Source organism: Oryctolagus cuniculus, unplaced genomic scaffold, assembly GCF_964237555.1.
Source record: "Oryctolagus cuniculus unplaced genomic scaffold, mOryCun1.1 SCAFFOLD_64, whole genome shotgun sequence".
NCBI lineage: Eukaryota > Metazoa > Chordata > Mammalia > Lagomorpha > Leporidae > Oryctolagus > Oryctolagus cuniculus.
In genome coordinates, this window is record NW_027208232.1 from 552,671 (window position 1) to 578,772 (window position 26,102).

At 39.3% G+C, this 26,102-nt stretch overlaps 1 pseudogene; it reads left to right on the plus strand.

Moving 5' to 3' along the window:
- Nucleotides 1-3,037: 3,037 nt before the first annotated feature.
- LOC127488948 (protein BTG1-like) lies at nucleotides 3,038-3,470 on the plus strand (annotated as a pseudogene).
- Nucleotides 3,471-26,102: the final 22,632 nt, after the last annotated feature.

The window sequence follows — 26,102 nt, forward strand, 5'->3', positions numbered from 1 at the left end:
GTGTATGCAGAGAGCCCATGTCTCTTTGGCATCCAAAATGATTTCCCCAAAGCATCCTGAGCCCACAGTGGATACTTGGATACCCTTGCCTACACTGAATGGGTCTGCCAGCATAGAGATTGCATTGGGGGGACCTAGACACTTCCTTTGTTCATGAGCTCATCAGCCCTACAGGCCTTATCTCTACCCTTACCCCCTCTTCTTCACAAAAGTCCTTAATTTGGAGGAACAGGCAGAGCCAGTGAGACAGGCTGGAGACCCTACAGGAAAAGAAAGTGGTACTTTCAGAGATGTTAGCAGATCATTAACACTAATAGTGGGCCAGTGTGCAGGGAAAGGGGGAGATCAGAGGCATGGGGTGAGGCATTCTTGTCTCTGGCATTCCCAGCACTCAAACTAGTAGTCCCTAAGTGCCAGACACAAAAGAAAGAGGGCCCAGCAGATAAGCTGTTCCACCTGGGACTCTGTTTCTAAGTCAGCACAGGGTCACAGGTCCTTGGGAACCAGTGGATGTGTCACAGACAAGGTCCCATTGCTGGAAGAGGCAACCTCCATAGGCTTTTTGTTCCAAACAGACCAGCTGAATGGCCACAGAGGCAGGGAAGAAAAGCCAGGCATTTTAAAAATATAAGAAAGTACTAAAGTCCAGGACTCAGTATCACCTCATGGGATTCTATCCCCAAGAAGTAGACAACACAACCATATGAAGGAGGTGGAATGACAGGAATCTGTGTGGTTGGGGTGAATGCAGCTGATAGAAGAAGAAGCAGCTCTGAAAGGTTTAGGCAAACCACTTGGCTTAGTATTTCTGGAAAATGTTGGCTCTTGTGTAATTAAAATATTTTGGAAGGGCCAGGGAGTCAGCCAAGTATAGGGACTTGTGGAGAAGAAAAGTTAAGCCCCACACCTCTAGGATTCATCCTTTGAAATCAAAAAAGCTCCATCACTGGGCCTACACAAACATTGGGCAATAGAGAAATCGGGACAGCTAAAGTGAAGCATCAACAGTGACTGACACCCTAGAAGGAACAAGGCATGGCCCAGCATGTTCTGCACTCAAAATCAAAAGGCAGAGAGCATTTCCATTTTAGGAAAGGCAAACTGAGGCATAGGGGAGGGAAACACAGCTTGTGGCCTATATTTTCTGAGCAGAACTCACAGAGAAGTCTCTCACCCTTTTCCCCTTTCTACAGAGCCATAGGAGAGGCAACTGCCAGCATGTAGGGGGAGGACTGACCCACACCACACATCCCCAGGCCAGGGCTTACTCCAGGGCAGGAATATCTCTTTCCCATGTGCAAGACACTGGTTTCCCAGATCCTCACTTAATTGACAGACCCCAGGGATACCCTAGAGATATGTTCCTATGCCCACAACACACCCAGCTCTGGGAATTGAGCCAAGCTCATTTTACACCAGATTACCTGACAGTTGTTGTCAATACTGAATGAACTAAACAGGTGAACACATTATGACTTGGGATCCATGAGGCAGGACCACTATCATAAATGCACCAAGGCCACGCCAGGGAGGAGCCTGCACTCTTGTCCACACTATGCCATTGACTGCCAAGCACACACAGTGTCCTCTGGGTTGCGCACTGATCCTTAACCATTAGTTTTTGGTGCTTTACTGAATTCCACTTCCAATCCACCTGCATGGATTTAGAGGCTACAGAGCAGAATGCAGTGACAGCTAGTGTGGGGGTGGTGTTGGAGTGATGTGACTAGACCACTTTTGCTTGCCTCTTCCTCTCTTCCACCACTCCTGTCTTTAAAATAAATGTTTTTTAAAAGATTTATTTATATTTTTGAAAGTCAGAGTTACACAGAGGAGAAGCAAAAAGAGAGAGAGAAAGAAAGAGAGAGAGAGAGAGGTCTTCCGTCTGATGGTTCACTCCCCAATTGGTTGCAAAGGCCGCAGTTGCACCAATCCGAAGCCAGGAGCCAGGAGCCAGGAGCTTCTTCCAGGTCTCCCATGTGGCTGCAGGGGCCCAAGCACTTGGACCATATTCTGCTGCTTTCCCAGGCCATAGCAGAGAGCTGGACTGGAAGTGAAGCAGCCGGGTTTCGAACTGGCGCCCAAATGGGATGCCAGCGCTTCAGGCCAGGGTGTTAATCTGTGGTGCCATAGTGCCAGCTCTGAAAATAACTGTTTTTTTTTTTCAAGTTTTTAAAGATGTATTTGAGAGACAGAATTATAGATAGGAGAGACAGAGAGAATGGTCTTCCATTCACTGATTCACACCTCAGCTGGGCTGATCAAAGCCAGGAGCCAGCAGTTGCTTTCATATCTATGTGGGTTCAGGGACCCAAGTTTGGGCCATTTTCCACTGCTTCCCCAGGTATGTTAGGATTGGATGTGGGGCACCAGGACAGAAAACAGTACCCACAGCACAGAGAGCTGGACCAGAAGAGGGGCAGCTGAAATTTGTAGCAGAACCCATATGAGATACTGGTATTTCAGGCACTCTAACCTACTACAGGTGCCAGCTCCATCAAAATTTTTATTCTAAAGAAAGAGTGAAAATCCCTCATCCCCACACTCCAACTCTTCTTGTCAACTTTATTATGTGTGAGGGAATTAGGGCCACTGCTCCATGAAGCCCGGCCATTTAGGGCCTTCCCCCTTGATTTCCTTCTACACCTGAGCAATCCTGGGTGCCCCCACACTTACTGTCTATACCCGTGCACATGTACAAATTCCTTCTATATCCAGGCCTCCCCTATGCATCCCTTCTAGGCCCAGGAACCCAGACACATCCCTTCTACACCCAGATCAACTCCAATAACCCTCTACACCCAGATGCCCCTATGCATTCTATCAACACTGGGGTATTCCCACACATCTTTTCCACACCCAAGCACCCCAATGTACCCCTTCTATCCCCCAGGCACTCCAAGACTTCTTTTCTAAACCTGAATGCCCCCATTTAACAGTTCTACACCCAGGCCTCCACCACATATCCATCCTACTTCTGGGCTGCATGCATCCCTTCTTCTCCTCCATGCAGCCCATCTACACCTAGATCTTCCCCATGATAGGTGAGATCACTGCCACTGTGTGTCTGTCATCTCCAAGTTCCTCAGCACTTACAGCTCAGCAGCAAGGGACACCTGTAGACCTGCAATCAGAGCTTGTAGGAGCTGTTTCCCAGAAAAACAAAGCAAATGATAGGTTATGGTCATGTTCTCATCAAGCATGAACTGGACCATCTGATTATGCTGAGTGATCAGCAGCTGTTCAGGCTCCCCCCAAATGAACTCATACCCTGGGTTGACCCCAACAGAGTGCTCCCACAGAATTGGAGAGAATGGCTCCACTTGTGTTCTGTAGGAAGCCTCTCCTGCTGGATATAGCATTGAAGACAGAATCAATGTGCACATGGGAAACAATATCTACTGTAGGGAGGAATTCTTGCTGGCAGAACAAGCCCTTCCAAAAATTGTGTGATGAATGTATCAAGATAAGATATAGTCTATGGATGGATCATATTATAATGGATGGATTAATTGTAATTTTGCTTTGAGTGGGCTCCTCTTGGGGATGGATTATGGAATTTAAACAATGTCACAACTGTGAAGATCTAGCACAAGAATGTGGTAAAATTTTTTGATCCCAGGGTTTTAACAGTACCTTTCAATGATTTCATAGCTTGTGAGTCCTGGTAAATGATCACTTTATTTGCTAGGGAATGAAAATGATGGTTTCAGTTCCTCCCACACATTATACCTAAATTTTACATCATTGTCTTTAATGAAACTATATATTTCAAAGAATCTTTATCTGAAATAGAGAAATTAGCTCTACAAACACTTGAAAATTGTGATCATTAATATTTATGGCAGCTCAATAGGAAAGATTACTGTTTTAAAAATGCTTTACACAAAATTTTACTACATGACTTCTACCTTGCACTTAAATATGTATAATGTACATAAAGACAAACTTATAAACATGACCTGGGTAATAGCTCTTGTATGGTGATTTTTTGGCCTTAAACATAGCAGGTGACCAAAATCTGCCATGGAAACAAGCTTTTATGAAAACACCCTTGAAGAGACATTGTCTCAATTATGGTGGAGAACAAGACAGCCACAGTATTGACCAGTAGGAGGCTCTGTGTCTGCACTTATCCAACCGACCCTTAAGGGAGTGAAGAGGCTACTGAACACAGTGAACTTTGTCCTAGATTCACAGAATGCTGCATGGAACAATAGGGAAGTTGGCTATATGAGAAACCCACAGCATCCTTCTTTCTCAATATTGTGGATGATCTCATGTCTGCATTTGTTTCCTCTCCCACACCCTAAGTTCTTACTAATCTATGTTGCAGTTTTGTGGAAAACAAAGCCTCCTTGTAAAGCCTCATTACCAGGTTCTTCTATATAACTTGCTTGAAAAATAAAGTGTTTGACTGATCTCAAGAAGACAGTCCCAGAGTTATCACTCTGCACCTTCCATCATTTCACTACACTCTCTGAGACGCGTTGGGGTCCTGCTTGAGAAAACACAGATCACTAGCCAGCTCTCTGTACATTTGCCATCTGGTAGTTCACTAAAATGGATAAGGCTGAGGTCTGGTATGTAACTTTCCTTGTACTTAATTGGGTAAAAGTGTTTTCCATAAGCAGTCTTGTATTTTGTGAACTTATTTGTTAAACTGTAAACTACTATAAATTTATGCAATTCTTTTATATTTATTGTGACAAAACTATGCAGATATCTTTACTCTGGATGAAATTTTTCCCTATATAATACATTATTGTATTGGCAATTAAAACTAAATTAATAACTAAGTATTTTTAAAAGTTCCAGGAAATATTACTCTGTGTAAGTGTTTTGGAGATTTCTTTCATTTTCTAAAGTAAAGTGGTACATAATAAATATTCTTGGATATGTTAAAGATAAATATTGTAAGATTAGATTCTGCTTATTTTCTATTTGAGCTCTTACTAGAGTCTGTCATCTGAAAAACTGAATTATGAAAGTAAGCTGTCAATAGTCAGAGAATATATTATCCATATAACTAATTATTTATAGGAATGTGCGTTAGATGATATGTTTACTTGATTTTCATAACACATGTACTTGCATGTATGTGTGTGTGCATGATTTCAAAGGTTGATAAGATTATCTTTTATCTTTATCCTATATGGCACATATGTGTTTAATATCAAATAATATGTAAACCATGCAGTATTTATATGTACATGTACATATTATAAATATGTTAATTTGTAATGCCATCTCTTTCATTGAAAATGAACCCTAACTGGAGAACTTGATGATAATGCACTAGGTTGGGAGTGATACTTCAAATTAATAACTTTAAATTAGGAATACTTGTACAAATGTATGGGGTACAGTATATTACTTCACTACATGTATACAATGTGTACTGGTAAACCCAGAGTAATCAAAACTTCCCCTTTGCTGACATTTTTAAGATTCGAGTCTTTGAGCTACTTTCTTGTATGTACCCATAAAATATCTACTAGGTTATCATTACCCTGCTGTGCTATGTGATACTGGGAACTCAGACCTGATTTTTATCTGGCTCCCATTTTCCAACCTCCCACTACCTTTCCCTCCACCTCTCAACCTACAGTCTCCAGGGCTCATCAATCTGTGGTTTATATTAGCTTCCACATGTGAGAGAGAACATGTGTTGTTTGTCTTTCTGTGGCTGACATATTTGATTTAACATCAAGTCCTCCAATTCCAACTTTTAGCTGTAAATAAAAGGATTGCATTCTTATAACTGACAAATCTTCTATTGTATGTCCACATTTTCCTTATCCATTTATTTGATGAGGGACATCTTGGTTAATTACCCACCATGTTCTTGATGACAGATTCATTGCTGTTGAATTATTTTCCTCATACCTGTCATAAGCAATCAAATATCAGTAAAATGGATCCTGGAGTTGCTGGAGAGATTAAATAAGATAACCCATGTAAAACTTTTAGTTCATTGTTTGGTATGGAACACTAAATTTTAGTCTCTCATAGAATGGCAGATGCCCTAAATAGCAATCTGGCCTCAGAATTAGCCCTGAAGCATTCGTATCTGGCTGAAGAGCCCAGGAGAGTATTTCAGACATGGAAAGCCAAGAGACTCTGGCAAAAAGAAAAAAAAAAAAAAACCACTAAATGAAAGCTCTCTGCGAGTGAGATCCCAGTGGAAAGAACAGGCCATCAAAGAAGGAGGTACCTTTCTCTGAAGGAAGGAGAGAACTTCCACTTTGACTATGACCTCATTTAAATAAGATCAGAGTTGGCAAACTCAAAATGCTTCCATAGCCTTGGCAACTCATAACAAGAGCCTAGGGTGATTACTGATGCCATAAACAATAGTGTCAATTTGTTAAGTCAACAACAGGAGTCACTGTGCACTTACTCCTCATGTAGGATCTCTGTCTTTAATGTGCTATTCAATGTGAATTAATGCAATAACTAGTACTCAAACAGTATTTTTCACTTTGTGTTTCAGTGTGGGTTCAAACTGTTGAAATATTTACTTAATTTATACTAAATTGATCTTTTGTATATAAAAATAATTGAAAATGAATCTTGATGTGAATGGAATGGGAGAGGGAGTGAGAGATGGGAGGGTTGAGGGTGGGAGGGAAGTTATGGAGGGGAAAAAGCCATTGTAATCCATAAACTGTACTTTGGAAATTTATATCTATTAAATAAAAGTTAAAAAAAGAAAAACAGTTGCCACTGAAAAAAATAAATAAATTTTAGTCTCTATAATTATTTGTCACGTTAAAATAAAAATCACTTGTCCTACCCAGGAACATGGGGCCTTGTTAAATTACTGTTTTCCAAAAGTTAAAGAAAAATTAAGATGAAATCTAGGGGCTGGCACCATGGCACAGTAGGTTAATCCTTGTCCTGTGATGCCAGCATCCCATATGGGTGCCAATTCAAGTCCTGGCTGCTCCTCTCCCAATCCAGCTCTCTGCTACAGCCTGTGAAAGCAGTATAGGATGACTCAAGTACTTATGCCCCTGCACCCACATTGGAGACCTGAAAGAAGATCCTGGCTCCTGGCTTTAGATTGCTGCAGCTCCAGCTGTTGTGGCCATTTGGGGAGTGAGCCAACTGAAAGAAGATCTTTCTCTCTGTCTCTTCCTCTCACTGTCTATAACTCTACCTCTCCAATAAATGAATAAATTCTTTAGAAAAAGAAGAAATCTATTTATAATTTTATATATTTCTCTCAAAGCAATCCTCTTTATAAAATAAATTCCTAATGTTGGCTTTTTTAAATATTCTATTTATTTGTTTGAAAGTCAGAGTTACACAGAGAGAGGAGAGGGAGAGAGAGAGGTCTTTCATCCACTGGTTCTCTCCCCACCTGGCCACAATGGCCTGCTTTTCCAGGCCACAACAGAGATCTGGATTGGAAGTGGAACAGCTGGGACTCGAACTGGCACCCACATGGGATGCTGGCACTGCAGGCGGCAGCTTAACCCACTATGCCACAGCACCAATCCCTGCTTATGTTTTTAATTTGAAATAATTAAACATGAATGTGGGGAGCAACTCGGACTAGACTAAGTTACTGGAATTAAGACTTATTCTATGCATCTGCTCTCCCACAATATGGTGCTGGGAGAGGAGTAAACAACTTCTACACAGCTGCCTCTCGCCAATTTGACTGAGCTGCAGGAGCTGATCTTGCTCCTGATTGGAGGAGAGCAGCATGCTCGGTGTGTGGGTAGCAGAGTTGGGATTGGTGGAAGAGGACTATAAAGGAGGAGAGAGACAACATGCACCAGGAACATTCAGATAACATCTGAGCAGCCCCTGAGAGAGCCGGCTGGCTGTGTGCCACTCCCCCATGGAAGTGGGGAAAGTGGCAGGGGGAGCCGCCCCTCCATGGAGGTGGAGGGGTCGGCAGCCAACCCGGGAAGGACCAGCAGCAAACCCAGGAAGGGCCGAGCAGATAAAAGAACAGCGAAGGGTCTAGTGTCGTTCCTCCGTGAAGAGGGGGAGCGACCAATGAAGAGCCAATTTTCCATCACTCTGAAGGAGTGATGGGAGTGTGATGCAGGAATGTTACTCTTCAAGGTCTAGTTGAGGAATGGGTAGAGCTTCAGAGACTGTCCATGAGAAGATTGCCAGGAAGATGGTCACAATCCTTCAGCCTGAAGGAGCCTTCAGATTTCACAGTATGATTGTAATAGATGTAATGGGAGGATTGGGCACTTCTGATCTTGGATTACACCATCACTGAAGAGGCAAATTGTAGTCTGGGGTATGGGATTGGATTTCTGAACAAGAGAATAGGGAACACCTATATCAGATGGTAGCTGGTAGAGCTGTATCCTGCAAAATAAGATATATGAGGACTGGAAAAATTGGGAGTACATTTGATTTGGAGACAGGAACAGAATGAAACCCCAAAGATGTGTGTGGAATGTGCTATGGGAGAAAAGTATTAGGTTTTAATTTGAAATTTAAAACTGATGACAAGAATATGGGGTAGAAAATTGTCAGGGGTGGAGGGGGGGGGTCATAATGAAATACCAGATCTCCCGTAGTTGAAGAAAAACTAACGTGGATTTGTTAAAAGAGATCCTTAAACATGCTATAGACTCATATAGCATAGGACAGGAAACATGGCTGGGCTGCCCTTCTTGAGAGCCTCAGCTCAGAACTTCACTACTATCTCAGTTCAACTAAAGAGCAGGGAAGGCCGGCGCCGCAGCTCACTAGGCTAATCCTCCACCTTGTGGCACCAGCACACTTGGTTCTAGTCCCGGTAGGAGTGCCGGATTCTGTCCCGGTTGCCCCTCTTCCAGGCCAGCTCTCTGCTATGGCCCGGGAAATGCAGTGGAGGATGGCCCAAGTGCTTGGGCCCTGCACCCCATGGAATACCAGGAGAAGCACCTGGCTCCTGCCTTCGGATCAGCATGATGCACCGGCCACAGCACGCCGGCCGCGGCTGCCATTGGAGGGTGAACCAACGGCAAAAGGAAGACCTTTCTCTCTGTTTCTCTCTCTCACTGTCCACCAATCTGCCTGTCAAAAAAAAAAAAAAAAAAAAGGCAGGGAAGAGGATCACAGAGGAGGGTGTGTGGTCTAAATGCCAAATGGCCATGGCACAACTGTGAGAGCGGAAAGAGAATTCAGTTACTACCTTTTAATATCTAAACCATATTCTTAATGTAAGGATCCTGTTAAATAAAGCAGACAAGCCACGCTTCCTGTCTTGTTAAAACACACTAGCATTTCTCTCAAGTAAATGAGCAATTTGGAGGATGGAAGTGAATCTCTGTTTTAAATGCTATAATCATGAGCTACTCTAGAGTTAAGGCAACATATCGTCCTGCTTCTCACCATGAATTTATTAGGTGCTCTTATATAAGTTTCTTGTTGCCTTTTAAAAGAAACTTCTGGTTTTGGTACTTACATACTTTATGTTGTCAGCTGTTGGAACAGACACTGATACATGTCTCTCCTCCAGTGCAAATTATTTAGCCATTAGATAATTACTTTCCTCGGGAGTGCAGTTGGAGGAGCCAGCCAGTGCTCTGTAGCTCTTTAATAAGTGGAGCAGACTTTTTTAAAGTGCTTATTTCTAATTATGAAATGTTTTAAATAGCAATAAAATGTTTTAGATTACAGAAATAATATACCATTGCCCCTCGATATACATGGAGTTGGTTCCAGGATCCTCCTAGATAATGCAGATTTACTGATGTGCAAGTTCTTTGTATAAAAAGGCATATCATTTGAATTTGGCCTGCATACATCTTGTGTATTCTATAATTCACCTCTAGATTACTTTTAACACTGACTACAATGCAAATACTATGGAAGTAGTTGTTCTACTTTGTTGTTTAGGGGTTAATGACAAGAAAAAGGCTTGTACATATCAGTACAAGCACAATTCTTTTTTCTTATTTTATATCCTCAGTTGGTTGAATACACAGATGTGGATCCATAGACATAAGGTGTTAACTATACAAACCACGCACAAACATATGGGATGCCCAGATATGAAAAATGCAAACATGTTTTCTTTTTCCTTTAGATTATTTCTTTATTTAAAAAGCAGAGTTAAAGAGAGAGATCTTCCATCTACTGGTCCAATCCCAAATGGCCAGAGCCTTGCCAATCCAAAGCCAAGAGCTAGGAGGTATTCCAAGTCTCCCATGTGAGTGCAGGTGCCCAGGTACTTGGGCCACCTTCCACTGCTTTCCCACACCCATTAGCAGTGAGCTGGATCAGAAGTGGAGCAGCTAGAACTTGAACTGGAGCCCATGCATGATTCCAGTGCCACAGGTGGCAGCCTAACTCACTTTGCCACAGTGTTGGCTCCAACACACACACACACACACACACACACATATATATATATATTCTATAAAACAATGTCTCAGGGGCCAGTATTGTATAGCAGATAAATGCTTCCACCTGCTATGCTGGCATCCCATATGGATGCTGTTTTGAGTTTCAGCTGCTCCACTTTCAATTCATCTCCCTGATAATAGCCTGGGAAAAACAGAGAAAGATGGCCCAAATATTTGGGCACTTATCACCCATGTGAGAAAGCTGCATGAAGTTTCTAGCTCATGCTTTCAGCCTGGCTCAGCCATGGCTATGGCAGTCATCTGGAAAGTGAAACAGTAGATAGAAAATTTCTCTCTCTCTCTCTCTCTCTCTCTCATGTGCGTGTGTGTTGTGTGAGTATAACTCTATCTGTAAGTTATTTAAAGGTTATTTATTCAAGAGGCAGAGATACAGAGAAAGGGAGAGACACGGTGGGGGGAGAGGGAGAGAGATCTTCCATTCATTCACTAGCTCACTACTCAATTGGATGCAACAGCTGGAGCTGGGCCTATCTGAAACCAGAATCCAGGAGCTCCTTCAGGTTTCCCTTCTGGGTGCAGGGACCCAAACAGTTGGGCCATCTTCTACTGCCTTCCCAGGCTACTGTTCAGAGAGCTTGATCAGAAGAGGGGCAGCTAGGATTTGAACTAGTGCCCATGCTGGTGCTGCAGCCAAAGGCTTAATCTACTACACCACAGCATAGGCCTCTCTCTGTATCTCTTTCTCATAAGTAAATTGATCTTTACAAAACAAAAAGAAAAATGAAACTTTCTCATGAAAATAAAAAACAACTAATGCCTTACCCTGGGCTGGCATTGTGGCACAGCATGTTAAACTTCTGCTTTCAATACAGCATCCTTATCAGAGTGCCAATTCAAATCCCAGATGCTCTGCTTTTGTTCCAGTTTCCTGTTGATGTACTTTGGAAGTAGCATAATATGGCTTTTATATTATAGTAATTGCCACCTATGTGGAAGACTTTGTTGAAATTCTGCTCCTGTCTTTAGGCTAGCCCAGCCCTAGCTATCTGTAATTTGGGGGGTGAATCACTCTCTCTCTCTCTCTCTCTCTCTCTCTCTCTCTGTGTGTTCCTCCCTTTCAAATAAGTATTATTTGTAAAAAGCAAAAGACCACCCATCTGCTTCCCCAGAGTTACACTTCATCCTGAAATAGACATATGTCCTCATAATTACTGTGCATGTTTAATTTTACTGAATAGGTATAACTAACTTGTATTAGTTATTTATTGCTGTGTAACAGTCTTCCCCAAAACATAGCAGCTGTTTGCCACCCTGCACTGTTCCTGAGAGTCAGGGATGGATGAGTGGCTGGGATGGTTGAATGGATGACTCTAGCCCTGGGTCTACAGAGATCACTTCTATTTCCTAACTTATTGGCTGGAAGAAATGCTCCATTCCTCATCATGTGATCATCAGCACAACTGCCTGAAAATCTCCAAAACACAGCACTTGATCATCCCTTAGCAAGTCATCTCAGAGACAGTGCAACTGAGCATCAAAGACAGAAACTATCATTTTACTATAATCAAATATTGGAAGTGACAGCCACCATATTTGCCATATTCTGCTGGCTGCACTGGGCAAACATTTTGCATGTGGGAAGGAACTAGAAAACCTAAACACCAGCAAGGAGGGTTCTTTGGGAGTCACTGTGTAGCTGTTGATTTTGTTATTAAAATTAGATTTTCTTAACATATGTTGCTATGAATCAAGATCATTTGTTTTCACTGCTGTGTCATATCCCATTGTATGAATAGAACTAGATTAGGTATTCAGTCTGTATTGACTGATTCGAGGGTGGTTTCTATTATTTGCAGTTCTAAATAATGTTGCAATGAACAGATTTGTGTTGTGAAAGGAATTTTCTTTTTTTTAAGATTTTTATTCATTTATTTGACAGGTAGAGTTACAGGCAGTGAGAGAGAGAAAAGTCTTCCTTCCATTGGTTCACCCCACAACTGGCCACCACGGCTGGCTCTGTGCTGATCCAAAGCCAGGAGCCAGGTGCTTCCTCTTGGTCTTCCATGCGGGTTCAGGGACCCAAGCACTTGGGTCATTCTCCACTGCCCTCCTGGGCCACAACAGAGATCTGGACTGGAAGAGGAGTAACCAGGACTAGAACCCGGTGCCCATATGGGATGCAGGGACCACAGGTGGAGCCAAGTGAGCCACGGCGCCAGGCCTGAAAAGAATCTTCAGGAATTGAAAACTTTAAGTGATTTAGTATGTCAGTTTTCAGCATTACATATGTCAAATTTTACTTCAGAATAACTAGATCACCAGAATTATATAGGAATTTCAGTTCCTTCAAAGTATTACCATATTTGCTTTTTTTGCTATGCTTTGCCAATCTATATGTGATAGAGTGTCCTGTTTCAGGTGGTATTTTCAAGATCACATATCTTGGGATATGTTTATGGGATGCTAAGATTATTCTCTGAAGATGAGGGTTTTTGTTAGTCTTATGTATGGTTTTCTACTTTTTTACTGGTATGTATGGGTTTCTTGTGATATTAATCTTTCCAGGTTGTATATTTTAATTACTCTGAGTTTTCTGTTTATCTGTTTTTGGTGTTTTTACTTGCATCTTTTTAAATTTAGTATAATCAATCCCATCTTTCTCTCATGACTTGTACTGTTTGCCTTAAGAAATTGTCTGAATCTGAGAAAATATATATATTTTTTCTTTTATAGATACAATATATTTTTTCTTATTTTCTCCTAAAATGTGAAGTTTCTAAGAACACTTGATTCTCTCAGAAATATTTGTTGAGTTTATAATGTTCTCCCTTATTTTTCCAATATTTTATTATGAAGATTTAATATATAGAAACCAAATATCATACAGTGACATTCTGCATATCAGCCATAGATTTAGTAATTTCTAACATTTTGCTGTGCATCAGTTGGTGTGTGGGCACATTTTTTGGCTGAACTATTTGCAAATAAATTGGAGGCATCCTGACATGTATATCAGTATATCAGTATCCATATTAAAATATGGACAGTCTCTTAAATAAGCACAATATTATTTTTTGGACATAAAAGCATAATTTTATTTTTTATGCTTTTCAAAAACTTTAATAAACACTGAAAATATTTTACATGTTAATGAGGGAATACTACATGATGTTTCAACACATGTCTATACCATATAAAGTTCAAACAGGGTAACTTGCTTTTCTCCTTACAGAATACTACTTTTTCACTACTATACTTCAAATTCCCATCCCACTTTTTTTGTAGAGCTTTCCTTATTTCACCCTTTGCATTTTTTAACTTTTATTTAATGAATATAAATTTCCAAAGTACAGCTTATGGATTACAATGGCTTCCCCCCCCATAACTTCCCTCCCACCCAAACCCTCCCCTTTCCCTCTCCCTCCCCCTTCCATTCACATCAAGATTCATTTTCAATTCTCTTTATATACAGAAGATCAGTTTAGCATATATTAAGTAAAGATTTCAACAGATGCACCCACATAGAAACACAAAGTGAAAAATACTGTTTGAGTACTAGTTATAGCATTAAATCTCAATGTACAGCACATTAAGGACAGAGATCCTACATGAGGAGTAAGTGCACAGTGACTCCTGTTGTTGACTTTACCAATTGACACTCTTGTTTATGGCATCAGTAATCACCCTAGGCTTTTGTCATGAGCTGCCAAGGCTATGGAAGCCCCCTGAGTTCCCCAACTCTGATCCTATTTAGACAAGCTCGTAGTCAAGGTGGAAGTTCTCTCCTCCCTTCAGAGAAAGGTACCTCCTTCTTTGATGACCCGTTCTTTTCACTGGGATCTCACTCACAGAGATCTTTCATGTAGGGTTTTTTTTTTTTTTTTTTTTTTTTTTTTTGCCAGAGTGTCTTGGATTTCCATGCCTGTAATACTCTCATGGGCTTTTCAGCCAGATCCACATGCCTTGAGGGCTGATTCTGAAGCCAGAGTGCTGTTTAGGGCATCCGCCATTCTATGGGTCTGCTGTGTATCTCACTTCCCATGTTGGATCATTCTCTCCCTTTTTTATTCTATCAGCTAGTATTTGCAGACACTATTCTTGTTTACGTGCTCCCTTTGGCTCTTAGTCCTATCATTATGATCAATTGTGAACAGAAATTGATCACTGGGACTAGTGAGATGGCATTGGTACATGCCACCTTGATGGGATGGAGTTGGAACCCCCTGGTATGTTTCTAACTCAACCGTTTGAGGTAAGTCAGCTTGAGCATGTGCCGAATTGCACATCTCTTCCCTCTCTTACTCCCACTCTTATATTTAACAGGGATCACTTTTCAGTTAATTTTCAACACTTGAGAATAACTGTGTATTGATTACAGTATTCAACCAAAAGTGTTAAGTAGAACAAATAAACAAAAAAATACTAAGAGGGATAACGTATTAAGTTGTTCATCAACAGTCAGGGCAAGGGCTGATCAAGTCACCATTTCTCATAGGATTCCTTTCACTTTAACAGGTTTCCTTTTTGGTGCTCAGTTAGTTGTCACCTATCATGGAGAACATATGGTATTTGTCCCTTTGGGACTGGCTTATTTCACTCAGCATAATGCTTTCCAGATTCCTAACAGGGATCACTTTTCAGTTAAAACTTAAACACCTAAGAATAATTGTGTGTTAATTACAGAGTTCAACCAATAGTACTAGAACAAAAAAAAATACTAAAATGGATAAAATATTACATTCTACATCAACAGTCAGGACAAGAGCTGATCAGGTCACTGTTTCTCATAGTGTCCATTTCATTTCAAAAAGTTTCCCCTTTGGTGCTCAGTTAGTTGTCACAAATCAGGGAGAACATATGATATTTGTCCCTTTGGGACTGGCTTAATTCGCTCAGCATGATTTTTGCCAAATTCCTCCATCTGGTTGCAAATGACCGGATTTCATTGTTTTTGACTGCTGTATAGTATTCTATAGAGTACATGTCCCATAATTTCTTTATCCAGTCTACTGTTGATGGGCATTTGGGTGGGTTCCAGGTCTTAGCAATTGTGAATTGAGCTGCAATAAACATTAAGGTGCAGACAGCTTTTTTGTTTGCCAATTTAATTTCCTTTGGGTAAATTCCAAGGAGTGGGATGGCTGGGTTGAATGGTAAGGTTATGTGCAGGTTTCTGAGGAATCTCCAGACTGACTTCCATAGTGGCTTAACCAGTTTGCATTCCCACCAACAGTGGGTTAGTGTCCCTTTTTCCCCACATCCTCTCCAGCATCTATTATTGGTAGATATCTGAATGTGAGCCATTCTAACTGGGGTGAGGTGAAACCTCATTGTGGTTTTGATTTGTATTTCCCTAATTGCTAGTGATCTTGAACATTTTTTCATGTGTCTGTTGGCCATTTGGGTTTCCTCTTTTGAAAAATGTCTATTGAGGTCCTTGGCCCATCTCTTAAGTGGGTTGTTTGTTTTGATGTTGTGGAGTTTCTTGATCTCTTTGTAGATTCTGGTTATTAACCCTTTATCTGTTGCATAGTTTGCAAATATTTTTTGCCCATTCTGTTGGTTGCCTCTTCACTTTCCTGACTGTTTCTTTTGCAGTACAGAAACTTCTCAATTTGATGCAATCCCAAATATTAATTTTGGTTTTGACTGCCTGTGCTTCTGGGGTATTTTCCAAGAAATCTTTGCCGGTACCTATATCTTGCAGGGATTTTCCAATACTCTCTAGTAATTTGATCGTGTCGGGTCGTAGATTTAAGTCTTTAATCCATGTTGAGTGAATTTTTGTGTAAGGTGAAAGGTAGGGGTCTTGCTTCATGCTTCTGCACGTGGGAATCCAGTTCTCCCAGCACCATTTATTGAATAGACTGTCCTTACTCCAGGGATTGGTTTTGGATCCTTGATCAAATATAAGTTGGCTGTAGATGTTTGGATTGATCTCTGGTGTTTCAATTCTGTTCCATTGGTCTATCCATCTGTTTCTGTACCAGTACCATGCTGTTTTGATTACAACTGCCCTGTAGTGTGTCCTGAAATCTGGTATTGTGATGCCTCTGGCTTTGTTTTTGTTGTACAAGATTGCTTTAGCTAGTCAAGGTCTCTTGTGCCTCCATATAAATTTCAGCACCATATTTTCCAGATCTGAGAAGAAGGTCTTCGGTATCTTGATTGGTATCGCATTGAATCTGTAAATTGCTTTTGGGAGAATGGACATTTTGATGATACTGATTCTTCCAATCCATGAGCATGGAAGATTTTTCCATTTCTTGGTATCCTCTTCTATTTCTTTCTTTAAGGTTTTGTAATTTTCATCATAGAGATCCTTAATGTCCTTGGTTAAGTTTATTCCAAGGTATTTGATTGTTTTTGTAGCTATTGTGAATGGGATTGATCTTAGAAGTTCTTTCTCAGCCATGATATTGCCTGTGTATACAAAGGCTGTTGATTTTTGTGCATTGATTTTATACCCTGCTACTTTGCCAAACTCTTCTATGAGTTCCAATAGTCTCCTAGTAGAGTTCTTTGGATCCCCTAAGTAAAGAATCATGTCATCTGCAAAGAGGGATAGTTTGAGTTCTTCCTTCCCAATTTGTATCCCTTTAATTTCTTTTTCATGCCTAATAGCTCTGGCTAGAACTTCCAGAACTATATTGAATAGCAGTGGTGAGAGTGGGCATCCCTGTCTGGTACCAGATCTCAGTGGAAATGCTTCCAACGTTTCCCCATTCAATAGGATGTTGGCCGTGGGTTTTTCATAAATTGCTTTGTTTATATTGAGGAATGTTCCTTCCATACCTAGTTTGCTTACAGTTTTCATAATGAAAGCGTGTTTTATTTTATCAAATGCTTTCTCGGCATCTATTGAGATAATCATATGGTTTTTCTTCTGCAGTCTGTTAATGTGGTGTATCACAATGATTGTCTTGCGCACATTAAACCATCCCTGCATACCAGGGATAAATCCCACTTGGTCCTGGAGGATGATCTTTCTGATGTGTTTTTGCATTCTATTGGTGAGAATTTTATTGAGGATTTTTGCATCTATGTTCATCAGGGATATTGGTCTGTAATTCTCTTTCAATGCTGCATCTTTTTCCAGCTTAGGAATTAAGGTGATGCTGGCTTCATAGAAAGAATTTGGGAGGATTCCCTCTTTTGATTGTTCTGAATAGTTTGAGAAGAAATGGAATTAGTTCTTCTTTAAATGTCTGGTAGAATTCAGCAGTGAATCCATCTGGTCCTGGGCTTTTCTTTGTTGGGAGGGCCTTTATTGCTGTATCAATTTCTGTTTCAGTTATGGGTCTGTTTAAGTTTTCTATGTCTTCCTGGTTCAATTTAGGTAGGTTGCATGTGTCCAGGAATCTATCCATTTCTGATAGGTTTCCCTGTTTGCTGGCATACAAGTCCTTGTAGTAGTTTCTGATGATTCTTTTAATTTCTGTGGTGTCTGTTGTTACATTTGTTTTTTCATCTCTGATTTTATTGATTTGGGTCTTTTCTCTTCTTTTTTTAGTTAGGTGGTCCAACGGGGTGTCAATTTTTTTTTTATTATCTCCAAAAACCAGCTCCTCTTTTGGCTGATTTTTGTAATTTTTTTTTGGACTCTATCCTGTTGATTTCTTCTCTGATTTTAATTATTTCTCTTCTCCTACTAGATTTGGGTCTGGTTTGCTGCAGTGTTTCTAGATCCTTGAGATGCAATGAAAGCTCATCTATTTGGTGCCTTTCCAATTTCTTGATGTAGGCACCTATTGATATAAACTTTCCTCTTAACACTGCTTTTGCTGCGTCCCATAAGTTTTGGTATGTTGTACTGTTATCCTCATTTACTTCCAGAAAATTTTTGATTTCTCTTTTAATTTCTTCCATGTTCATTCAGGAGCATGTTGTTCAATCTCCATGTATTTGTGTATGCTCTAAGGATTCCTGAGTTGCTAATTTCCAACTTCATTCCTTTATGGTCTGAGAAGCTGCATGGTATGATTCTAATTCTTTTGAATTTGCTGAGATCTTTTTATGGCCTAGTATGTGGTCAATCCTAGAGAAGGTTCCATGTACTGCTGAGAAGAATGTAAAATCTTTAGCTGTAGGATTGAAAGTTCTGTATATATCTGTTAGATCCATTTGGGCTATAGTGTCATTTAAATCTACTGTATCCTTGTTGATCTTCTGTCCTGTTGATCTGTCTATTTCTGAGAGTGGAGTATTGAAGTCCCCCAGTACTATTGTATTGGGGTCTAAGTCTCCCTTTAAGTCCCTTAACAAATCTTTTAAATAAATTGGTGCCCTCTAATTAGGAGCATATACATTGATAATCGTTATATATTCCTGTCGAATTGATCCCTTAATCATTATATAGTGCCCCTCTTTTTCTTTCCTAACTGTTTTTGTGGTAAAGTTTATGTTGTCCGATATTAAGATGGCTACGCCCGCTCTTTTATCATTTCTGTTGGCATGGTATATCTTTTTCCAGCCTTTCACTTTCAGTCTGTATGCATCTTTGTTGGGCAGATGTGTTTCTTGTAAGCAGCAAATAGATGGGTTTTGTTCCTTAACCCAATCAGCCAATCGGTGTCTTTTAACTGGACAGTTCAGGCCATTAATGTTCAATGTGACTATTGATAAGTAGTAGCTTTGCCCTGCCATTTGCCAAAGATGTTTTCTGATATATGTTTTGAACTTCCTGTGATTTTTGGTGTGAGATTTCCTTCATTTACCTTCTTTCATATTAATGACCGTGTTTCTGTGTTTCTGTGTGTAACACATCTTTAAGCATCTTTTGCAGGGCTGGACGAGTGGCAACAAATTCTTTCAATTTCTGTTTGTTGTGAAAGGTCTTTATTTCACCTTCATTCACAAATGAGAGCTTAGCAGGATATAATATTCTGGGCTGGCAGTTTTTCTCTCTTAGTACCTGGGCTATATCTCGCCATTCCCTCCTAGCTTGTAGGGTTTCTGATGAGAAGTCAGCTGTGATTCTAATCGGAGATCCTCTGAGAGTAATCTGACGTTTCTCTCTTGCACATTTTAGGATCTTTTCTTGCTGTTTCACTGTGGTGAGTTTAATTACAATGTGACATGGTGAGGATCTCTTTTGGTCATGTTTATTAGGGGTTCTATGAGCTTCCTGTACTAGGATGTCTCTGTCCTTCTCCAAACCTGGGAAATTTTCTGCTAATATCTCACTAAAAAGGCCTTCTAATCCTTTCTCCCTCTCCATGCCTTCAGGAACTCCTAGAACCCGAATGTTGGGTTTTTTAATAGTATCCTGAAGATTCCCGACAATATTTTTTAGATTTCTAATTTCCTCTTCTTTTCTTTGAATTGATTGTATATTTTCCTGTGCTCTGTCTTCTAAGTCTGATATTCTCTCTTCTGCTTCACCCATTCTGTTTTTAAGGCTCTCTGATGTGTTTGTCATTTAATCTATTGAATTCTTCACTTCATTATGATTTCTCATCACTATCACAGTTTCATGTTCTACTAGTTGTTTCATTTCATTTTGATTCCTCCTTAATATTTCATTTTCATGAGAAAGATTTTCTATCTTGTCCATTAAGGATTTCTGTAGTTTGAGAATTTGTTTTTGAGACTTCTTAATGTTCTTATCAACTTTTTGAGATCTGTTTCTTGCATTTCTTCTATCTCATCATCTTCATAATCTTGAATTGGGGTGTCTTTTTCATTTGGGGGCGTCATAGTGTCTTCCTTGTTCTTGTTACCTTGGCTTTTGCATTTGTTTGTCATATTGGAGATATTCTTTGTTTTTTTCTCGTTATACTGTGACTCTAGATTAAGAGGACTGTCTGCTTTTGATGGATCCTTAGAGGCCATGATGGGTGTGGCCAGAGAGCTCTGGTTCTACTTAAGGGTGTGCCAAAGGTGATTCACCCTGATTGTTCTCTTGCTCACTCTCGCTCACTCGCTCTCTCTCTCTCTTTTTTTTTTTTTTTTTTTTTTGACTCAGTTGGGAAATAATTCCACACAGCTGAGTGGAATTGAGAGTAGTTGATGTATGAAATCTGGCCCCTGTGGGTATTCGCTTGCTTACCAGAGTCAGGTTTTTCTGCTTGGCTAATGAGAGACACCCGCTTTACATATGCAAAATGGTGCGCACCACTTTACTTACATAAAATGGCGCCTGCCCTGTGTCTTGCTCGGCTTTGTAAGGTGAATGGAGAGAGAGGCTAAATGTCCGTGCAGGTTCCCCTTATTTATTCAATTTTTTCTCTCCTCCAGCCAGCCTGGTGAACTTTCCCCAATGGGGTTTCAGGCCTCATTCCCTGCAGGCTTTTTCTGCCTTTCCCCACCAATGTCTCAGGTTACCGACAGGTTTTTAGCTCACCTCCACTTCCAGCGCTGGCGCGCAGACTCTGTGGCTCTTGTGGTTAAGCACAATATTATTAATACACCTGAAAAACTAGCAGTAATTTCTAAATAGATTTTCCCCATTGTCACAGAAATGCTGTTTAAGCTGTTTTGTAAGGGCCAAAATTGATACCTTTGTAGAATATATTGTATTCCGTTTTGTCTGAGTATTTCCTAATGGTATCAATTAACAATATGTTAACCTCATATTTCCTAAAAATTTGAAGTTATATCTAGAGGCTTAGTTTCAAGTAAAACATATTTTGGTTCAGTCCCCACTGAAATTTTAATAACCCTGTATGTACCTGGGCTCTTTCTGAGCATCCTATTCTGTTTCAGGAAAGAGTTCCATAACCCTGTAATACACCACATAGCCCTAATTTCTCCTTTTAAGATTTTTTATTTGAAAGTCAAAGTTACACACACACACACACACACACACACAGAGAGAGAGAGAGAGAGAGAGAGAGAGAGAGAAAGATGTCATCCATCTGATGGCTCACTCTCCAATTGGCCACAATGGCCAGAGTTTCACTGGTCCAAAGGCAAGATCCAGGAGCTTCTTCCAGGTCTCCCACATGAGAACAAGGACTTGGGCCATCTTCTACTGCTTTCCCAGGCCATAGCAGAGAGCAGGATTGGAAGTGGTGCAGCCAGGACTCAAACCAGCACCCATATGGGATGCTGGTGCTTTATGCCAGGGCATTAACTTGCTGCACCACAGCACCAAATCTGGCCCTAATTTCTGTAGTGTTACTAGAACAGGGTCTGTAAGATCTTGATATTTCTCATTATACTTATTGTCCTGCTTAGTTTTACAGTTTTAATGAGCTTATCAACATGTTTCAGAAATCCTTGTGAGATTCTAATTAGAATTATATTAAATTTATTGAGTATAAATTAATTGCTATATTATGTCTTTTACCCATAAATGTCCTAATTTTTTTATTTGTTTCTTTTTTTATGTCCTACTGAAATTATTTATAATGATATTTTCCAAAAAAAATTTTCTCATCAATTCTTATGAGATACCTCATAGTTCTTATTGTTACTGCAAGTGGGTTTATATTAAATTTTATTTTCTAAAAAAAAAACTAAATGAAAGATCTCCGTGAGTGAGATCCCAGTGGAAAGAATGGGTCATCAAAGAAGGAGGTACCTTTCTCTGAAGGGAGGAGAGAACTTCCACTTTGACCATGGCCTTGTCTAAATATGATCAGAGTCAGTGAACTCAGGGGGCTTCCATAGCCTTGGCAGCTCATGACAAGAGCCTAGGGTGATTACTGATGCCATAAACAAGAGTGTCAATTTGTTAAGTCAACAACAGGAGTCACTGTGCACTTACTCCTCATGTAGGATCTTTGTCCTTAGTGTGCTGTACATTGAGATTTAATGCTATAACTAGTACTCAAACAGTATTTTTCACTTTATGTTTCTGTGTGGAAGCAAACTGTTGAAGTCTTAATGTATGCTAAACTGATCTTCTGTATATAAAGAGAATTGAAAATGAATCTTGATGTGAATGGAAGGGGAGAGGGAGTGGGAAAGGGGAGGGTTGCGGGTGGGAGGGACGTTATGGGGGGGAAGCCATTGTAATCCATAAGCTGTATTTTGGAAATTTATATTCATTAAATAAAAGTTTAAAAAAATTTATTTTCTAGCTGATTGTTGTATAGGCATATAACTGTTTTGTATATTAACCTTATTTGTATATTTATCTGTAAATAATATACTTTTTATAATTTATAATCTTTGTGTCATGTATTATTCTTTTTCTGAAGCTTCTTGAGGCAATATTATATAGAAATTATGATAATGGTCACTTTTTTCTGTGTCTTTCCTATAAAGGGAAATGGGAGGCTTTCAAAAAGTTCACATAAAGTGCATGCTATGAAGATATTATGCATGTTTTTAAGAAATGTTAGCACCAGATCAACTGATCTTTTAATTCTTTTTTCCTATAAAGTGCTTTGAAGTGCCTCATATTTTTCAGGCTTCATTACTGAGCATGGTCCCTAGGGTAGGTTGTTGTATTTCCCTTCTTAATCCTGAATGTAGAGATCCCCAGCTATTCTTAGTCTATTAGCATGAACAGAAAAACTCTTTGGCAGTTTCTAGTAACATTAAACATAGGCTTACTTCATGAGACTCTTAGGTGTATGCAGAGAAGTAGAGGTCTGAGTCTACTTAAAGACCTACCTGGAAGGTTCATAGCTTATTCATAATTGTAGAACTACTTAAAACTACCATTTTTTCAAAATAGATGCAACCCAAAAGATCACCAAGGGAGAATAAACAAAGTATTAAGTCATTGGAACATGGCACAGCAATTTTCTTTGTCCTGAACAATGCAATTCAATGTTTATTTTGTATAAGTGTATGAAAGATAAATTTCATCTATAGAATCCTAATTTCCATGTGCGTAATTCTGGAATGGCCCGTACCCTTAACATGTGAACATGCCAGCTCATGGTCCTCTGGCTATAGTCCTTGATGTGGAAAGACCCCAAGTGGTGTCAGCTGATGTATATAAGGGTGATTTCCATCCTGTCTTTATTTACTGTTGACACCGCTTATATTTTAAGTTTTTGGTGTTCTGAGGTTTCACGACAATGTGCCTAGGTGTAGATTATCTTTGCATTGTACTTGAGCTAATTTGTGCTCTCTGAATGTGATAATCCTACATCCATCATCAATTCTAGATCATTCTCAGCTGTCACCTCAGCCACTGATGCCTAGTATCTCCTTATGCATCTCCAATAAGATTAACTTTAGATTTCTTGTTATTTACTTCAGATCCCTGAACAATTTGTTTATATTTACTTCTCTTTATCTTTGGTGTATTCTATTATAATATCTTCAGATGCATCTTGTACTGGCCCAATTCTCTGTTCAGCTCTGTGCACTGCCCTATTTAATCTATTCAGTAATTTTCTACTTAACTGACTATATGGAATCTCTAGAAATTTTGTTCCATTTCTTTCAAGTGTACAAGCTTGCTTTTCTATAGTATCATGTAATAATTTTATTATGGCTTGTACTTCCTTTATTTATGTAATTAAAATGCAATAAAATTTCTAAAAGTTGTAATAAATGGTGCTCATGCCCTCAGAGTATCATTGCCTGAAGTGCTTCCTCATTTTTTTGAAACTCATGGTCTATTATTCAGATGTTTGTTTTTAACTAGCTGCTTAATCCAATTTTTTATTTTTATAACAATACATGCTGTAATAGATACCATTGATGTATGCCCATTCACAGAGGTGAATTAAACCACCAGATTAAATTACTAGAACTAAAATTGCTGAGTTAAAGAGCATAGGCATTCATAATTCTGATGCATATTGTCATACATATGATGTATATCCATATTTTTGTCCATTTTTTTCTGTTTGATTTTTAGATTTTTATATTGATTTGTGGCAGCTTCTTATGTAATGGAGTAATCCCATTATATAGAGGATTCATATCTTATAAATATTTAAGACATTCCTTATGGTTCATTTTGTGTTAAAATGTTTACTTTTGTGAATTTAAATAATTCAGTCTTTAACTCTGAGTCTGTTGGATTTACTATCAGATTTGAAGTGGCTTTACCTCACTGAAGCGTAGTATTTTGTGATTTATTCAAGCTGTGTATTATTTTACCCTGCCTCAAATGTGTGTTTTAAACACCCCCTCCCTCCAGGTGACTAGCACAGTTCCTTTAACATTTATTGCAGGCCATCTTAATTAATCTGAAATCCCACAATTATTGTACACCAAATTCTAGTAAGCATTTGGGAGATTTTTATTTATGTATGTATTTTTCTATTCTAATTCAGTGATACCTCTTATAGCATTATTTCCCATTTTTTCCCAAGAATCACTGCTGTGTATTCTTAATTGTCATTTATTAACACTTACTTCAGCTTGTTTAGTTCCTTAAAATCTTATCATTATGTTAATAAGTGTGTAATAAGTCCATTCACTGCCATGGTGTGATCATTTGAAAAAATTTTATTAAAATAAAGAGAACAGACTTCATGTTTTTCAAGTACCAGACTGTTTTGATTGTAACTGTCCTGTAGAATGTCTTAAAATCTGGTATTGTGATGCTTCCAGCTTTGTTTTTGCTGTTTAAGATTGTGTTTGCTATTTGGTGCCTCTTTGCTTACATCTGAATTTTAGCATTACTTCTTTAGATATGAGAAAATGTCCGTGGTATTTTTATTGGAATCTCATTGAATCTGTAAACTTCTTTTTGTAGTATGGACATCTTGGTGATACTAATTCCAATTTTTTCTTCTTCTATTTCTTTCTTTAAAGTTTTTATAAATTTCACATCCTTGGTTAAATTTATTTAAAGCTTTATAGATTTGAAGTAGCTACTCTGAATAGTAGTGATATTTATGTTCTTGCTCAGCTGTGGCATTGTGTATTCAAAGGCAATTGATTTTTTTTAAATTTTTATTTATTTATTTATTTTGACAGGCAGAATGGACAGTGAGAGAGTGAGACAGAGAGAAAGGTCTTCCTTTCCGTTGGTTCATCCCCCATAATGGCCGCTATGACCGGTGCACTGTGGCTAGCGCACTGCGCCAATCTGAAGCCAGGAGCCAGGTGCTTTCTCTTGGTCTCCCATGTGGGTGCAGGGCCCAAGCACTTGGGCCATCCTCCACTGCCTTCCCAGGCCACAGCAGAGAGTTGGACTGGAAGAGGAGCAACTGGGACAGAACCAGTGCCCCAACTGGGACTGGAACCTGGGGTGCCAGCACCACAGGCAGAGGATTAGCCAAGTGAGCCATGATGCTGGCCGGCAATTGATTTTTGAGTGCTGATTTTATATCTTGCAACTTTACCTAGCTCTCTTATGAGTTCCAATAGTCTCTTAGTGTAATTTTTTTTGTTCCTCTCTATATAGAATCATGTTTCCTGTAATGAGGGAGAGTTTGACCTCTCCTTTCCAACTTGTGTCCCTATGATTTTTATTTCATGCCTAATGGCTCTGGCTAAAATCTCCAGAATTATATTAAATAGCAATTGTGAAAGTAGGCATCATTACCTGGTTTCAGATTTTAGTGGAAATGATTCAATATTTCTCAAAATCAATATAATGTTGACTGTGGGTTTGTCATAGGTGGCCTTGATCCTCATGAGGTATGTTCCTTCTGTACCCAGTTTTCTTAAGGCTTTTATCATGAAAGGATGTTATATTTTATCAAATACTCACTTCGTATGTATTGAGATAATCATGTGATTTTTGTTCTCAACTTGTTAATGTGATGTATCCTATTTATTGATTTGCATATGTTTAATCATCCCATATGTTCCATATAAATGATGTGATTTATTGTTGGATTAGATTAGCTTGTATTATATTGAGAATTTTTACATATATTTTCATCAGGAACATGGAAG